The sequence below is a fragment of the Crassostrea angulata genome, chromosome 2 (genome assembly GCF_025612915.1).
Source record: "Crassostrea angulata isolate pt1a10 chromosome 2, ASM2561291v2, whole genome shotgun sequence".
Classification (NCBI taxonomy): domain Eukaryota; kingdom Metazoa; phylum Mollusca; class Bivalvia; order Ostreida; family Ostreidae; genus Magallana; species Magallana angulata.
In genome coordinates, this window is record NC_069112.1 from 4,233,385 (window position 1) to 4,239,076 (window position 5,692).

The 5,692-nt window shown below is 36.4% G+C and overlaps 1 pseudogene; it reads right to left on the reverse strand.

Moving 5' to 3' along the window:
- Positions 1–3,392: 3,392 nt before the first annotated feature.
- Positions 3,393–5,091, reverse strand: LOC128171351 (uncharacterized; annotated as a pseudogene).
- Between the last annotated feature and the right edge of the window lie 601 nt (positions 5,092–5,692).

The following is a 5,692-nucleotide window of genomic DNA, read 5'->3' on the forward strand; positions in this document are numbered from 1 at the left end:
GACGCCTATGTCTTAGTTTGTTTTACTGGTTTTGATGGAAATACAGTTGTTACCGATTCATGTGCCTTCAAAATGCGCACTACATATTCTTGAACTGTCACTAAGAACAAAATTGTCCCTCACTGTTTTAACGTTGCTTATCCAATGAGGTTTAATTTGAGTTTTTTCTGGGACTTGGGGAATCTGTAAAGAATTACTTTGGAACCATCTTCCAGAATTGAATCGAAGGTGTTATGATACAAGGGAATACAGCAGTATTTTTTACCCATACTATAAAGAAAAAAATACACATTTTTTCTCATATGGGTTTCAAGATCTATACTAAATACTAATCATGACCGAGATTTGTACTACTTGATAGGGGAACACCATGTGTTTCACCTGTATCTATAAATAACCGGACTTTTCAAAGGAATTAACAGTTTACGACAAGCTTCTCGGGAAAGGGAGGTTTGTCAACAATCATATTTTGTTAATTGGAGGTTCCGGCTTCTTTCCCCAATCTTAGAAATTGGGCACGGATCACGTCCAGATCCACAAATAAAGTCTTTATATATGCCATCATCATTGACACACATTTCACAGTGGGTGTCTGTCATGAACATTTCCAATTACAACCATATCTTAAGGTTGTACAGTCTGAAACAATAAAGTATTTATTTGTCATTACCCATAATATGCATTGCTTATATTGGTTTACATGATTAAAGTGCATGATTATGTTATACTTTGTGTTATAACGTTTACTATATTACAATGTACTTGTACAATGTTTGGATTTTGAATGTATTGAGCTATTGTTACCTAGATGGTGGTGTTTCTTGTGTTATTGAGTCTCTTCTTTTTGAACCATTCTGATACAAGACAATGAGTAACTTCAATGTATTGCCCTATCTTCAAGTCTTTTTCACTCGGTTCTCTCCAAAAGGTTAGTTCCATTGTCTGTCCAATCTCTTCGAGGATCAATGTTCAGTGTCCTTCTGGGCAACTTATATTTATACATGTAAGCACTAAAAATAAGACTAGAATTGGCAAATATTGTAGTAAAATATCATATTTTTAAAGTAATTAACAAAAAAATAAAATTCACATCAATGTGCAAATGTAAAATTGGATGCAAAACAGATTATTTCGTACTCATATCGAATGTTGACAGTGCACAAATGTTTGATCTTTTGGAAACAAAACTTCCTACATCGAGCGATAAGTATATTTACAACCAAAAGTTATTTTAAACCAACTAGGGAACTACTTTCACTTCGTAAACAACGTGAATGGGGCTCTCTTTTTTCTACCAATGATCTTTTCGGCCCGTGTCATTTGGACCGATGTGAATTTTAAATCAAATTGATAATAAGAGACAGAGTGTTTATTAGCAGTATACAATATATAGAATTAAACACAATCATACTTTTGATATACTATATATTTCTATATGAATTGAGAATTTTCAAAAAGGTGGCTCCCATCAGCCACGCACCTCCATTCACTCTAACACAATTATTAAGCACATTATGAATGATAGAAGAGTTTGTTTTAAATCAAATGAGGTCTACTGTCACATGATTGGTTGAGCTATTAAAATGTTCACATTGCTCATTGGCTATATAAGAAAACATATCCAATATGGACGATTCCCCCCCCCCCTTTTTCACGCTTTTCTTTGGCAGTGTAAGATCGTTTGGAGTGTTTATTGGTGGTGAATATTCTGAACGGATGTTTACTTTAAAATCTAAAAGTTTCCGATCAAATACTTTCTTCAACTCTCTGTTTTTATCGTTGAATTTAGATTTAGCTGCTCCAGCCGCTGGGGTAGATTTTTGATGGCATTTAGGGTATTTCCCTGAATTTCTCTTAGTTTGTAATATGCGAGACCAATTTTGTCGTCCATGAATTCCACTGAAGATTTGAGAATCTTGTCTCTGATAGTGTTGGTCTTAGTTTTCCGAAGGTGTTGGAACTCCTTATTAATTCACAGGTTAGGGCGACATTCAAGTTGCCATCGCATGTACGGCGGTAGTTTGCCAGACATGATCGTATAGGAAAGGCCCTCTCTAGGGCAAGAAATACCGTGTCTCGAAGTTAGCGCAGTTTCAAAGCTATCAACTGCATCCGAAAATAAGTCAGCATATGCATTGTCTTGGTTAGCTTCTTTTATGGAGGAGCTCAGGTAATTCCAAGTTGGTAAGATCCAAATTATAATCAAAATCCTCATCGGAATCAACATGAAAAAAAAAGAATACCTAAATTATAAACCGATTCCTTTTTCAAAACCATTTATTACTTATTGACCTCATATCACACCGCCGAAACACTAAATAAGTTATGAGTCAAGTGAATGGAGGTGCGTGGCTGATGGGAGCCACCTTTTTGAAAACTCTATAAAGATATTTCTAAACTGAGATTTATAATTAACATTCAAAACCTTTTAAGAATTAGATGACTCAATTTGTAATGAATTGTAATTTAATTAAAAAACAATGCTTCATAGTTGACTAATGTATTTGTATTTATATTTGTTTTTAAAAAGTAAGTATAATTGATACCAATTTCCAAATGAATGGTCAATAACCAAATCAGAATGATTTCTGAAACAAAAAAACACACTTCATTTTAATAGTCTATCAATTTAGCTGACTGCATTAAATCAATATTAAATTTCATTTTTATTAAATTGACCACTCAACTCAATTTTTATAAAATTAAACTCCAGCAAATCAACAAGAAAAGTTGGTCTCATGTTAAGTACACTCATTACTAAGAGTTACAGAATCATACTTTGTTTAAAGGATTTGTTTTAATCTACCGTACCTAAGTGTACATTTGATCAATGAAGGAGAACCATAAATAACACAAATAAAAAAAATATGCAATTTTGAGATTAGTGGAGATTATTTTGACTGTTTAAATAAAATTGTTTAGGTTTTTATTCTTCAAATTAACTTTAACTTGACGCCATTGTGGCCCTTCAGGTCTTTGATCTTTGAAAAGACTCGGCCCACCAACCAGCGAGACTACAAACAATCACCACACGAGGGCGCGTTACGCCCATCCCAGTCACTACCGGTATTACCCACATCACATGTCCATAAGATGGGCAGGTGGGGCCTCTTATTAAACATTGGCTACTTATTATTTTAGTTTGAAATGTGTGGAATTTATCTGTGTATGGAGGCGTTTTTGTTCAAATATCATAGCATACGATAGCAAAGCATTGTATACCATTTCATTAAGCCCTTCATTTTAATTTCGCATAGCACAGCATACAAATCTCATATCATAGCTTCTAAATCATATAGCATAGCATACAAATCTCATATCATATGATAGCATACTATTGTAAAAGATATGCACGAAATGACTGTAATGTAACAATTATTAAATTTAATTTCATCTTGTGGTGAAAGATAATGGTAAAAGATATGTCTTGTCTGATCTTAATTGAGTAATGCATATAATTATTGGATAACATTGGTTATGCTTTTCTCACTGTAACCCACCTCGTCATGCAGATCAGATGGGTATTTGGGTCTGTCCATCTATCGAACTCTGTTGGCGATTCTAACCAGGTACCCTGGGTTTGGCCTGCTGCCAGCTGGTGCCGATTTATCTCCATGGGTCGTAATGGCTTTTTCCACAATGGACGAAATTCTCTCCTCAAATTTAGCTTGTTTGGCCTGCTGTTTGACCTTTAATAATATTGATTGCTTAATTATTATTTGTTATGATATAAAAAAGAAGGTTTTGGCGTTTTTACTAACAAACTTACTGAATACTTTTTTACAAAGGTGAAATTTCGCTATGTTTGCAATAAATCAAATTCCAATGAAATTTATCTCATTTTGTCATATATCTATGTGGCACAGTACATTATATATGGAAATTAAATTTGAACGTTCATAATATTGTGAAATAAAATATATTGTGGTTGGTGATTTTTCACAATTTGTTCAGGTTACAGATCATATATTTATTATTAATCACTTAGGTCAATAAAAAATCATGATCTAATTTTCAATTTAATATACCTCTGCTTTTATCCTCAGTGCAATGTTAGATCCCGAGTCCCCTGCATGGATGTGCTGCTTTTGCCCTAGTCTGTAATCATCTCCATCCTGGATGATTGTGGCGGGGCAGTTGATAGTCTTGGACCGTTTGGTACACCTCCATAAAACATGGTCGTTTTTCTGTTTCTGTAAAAAAGATACAGGTAACTCTCGATGGCTCGAACTTCGATCGCTCAAAGTTCTTGATCGCTCTCTTCTCCCTCTCCCAGTAGATGATGGGCCAACCATAGTAATACTCTGTACCGGAGGCTGGCCCCCACCTCGGGGGGCAGAGACCTCCGGAACACGGGATGGAGGTGTGTCAAGGTAGCATGGCCCCGCATTGTCCGGCTCCTTATGTGACACCCAAGAATGGACAAATAGAAATGTGCCCTCGTGAGCCTCTTCGCCTCTGGGGATTCCCCGCGGCCCCCGGAAATGGTTAGGCCGGCGGGGCGGCTTCCTCCTCGTGATCGATGCTTCTAAAAAACAAACAGACTCGGTTAATTACCACTCCCTCTATACAAGACGGACATATCCATGGTGGTGACATCCTCTGACCAGCAATCGCACTGGACCATTAGTCTTCCATCATCAGGCCGATGACAAAGGCAATAAAGCTCAATGTCTGTAGAAGTTTCTGGCGACTTTTCGGTGGAATCGGAGAACTCGAGCCTTGCGCCTTGCAATGTTCATCAGATCGTTAATCACATTGTCAACCTCCCCCACACTTCTTCCAATACGTGGCCAGCCACAAGGTGATATCCCTGTCGTTACAATTCTTAAGGCGGTTGTGGTTGGCCACCATCACGGCTGTCTTAGTTTTCACAGGGTAAAGTGGACAGCCTCTTGAGGATGATTCCGGAGCCCTTCCAGGACGGGCTCAACTTCCGACACTTGCCCTTAACAGTTGCAGTATCTAGCATGTATACCAGGTCGCCCTCCTCAAAGAATGTGGTCCAGAGTTGTGTGGCTTGAAAGGGACCAAGATCTGGAAGGAGTGATGCCTTCATCATGGGTTAGGGGAGGATTTGTAATGTGGCCACCAGGGGTTAATGCCTTAATGGCAAAGAAAGAGAAAAAACCCAAGACACTTGTAGGAAGTTTAAGCTCATCAAAGTAACACATCAGTCTGGTATATACAGACCAATTTTTTTTTTTACCTCCACAGAGCATGTTGATGAGAATGCAAAAAATAATACTTTGTAACATTGGCTTTATAAATATATAAATTAACTTTGAGGTTCCTAAATGACGTTTTTATGTTCAAAACAATTTGTTATGAAAATTTCACCATCTAAAATAAATTGTTCTTTCAGAGGATTATGGGAAGTGTGAAAACTATGACATTACAACCTGTCTGGATTCTGATGGGGGTGGCCAGAAGAGAAGAGAAGACAAAAAAAGAAACAATTTTCCGACTTTATAACTTATGACAACTGTAAGTTATTGATAGAGATAATTGTCAATTGAAGTTATTCCCCTTAAAACGTATCTCTTTTTTAAAGGACATGATTAATTTTTTGTTATTGTGCTTCCTGTGAATTTGATGTTCATCGTTACAAATGATTTTTACTTTTTTAAATACTAGGTGAATCTGAAGAAAAGAAGGACCATGAAAATAAAAGTAGGTTTAGCTATGTGAT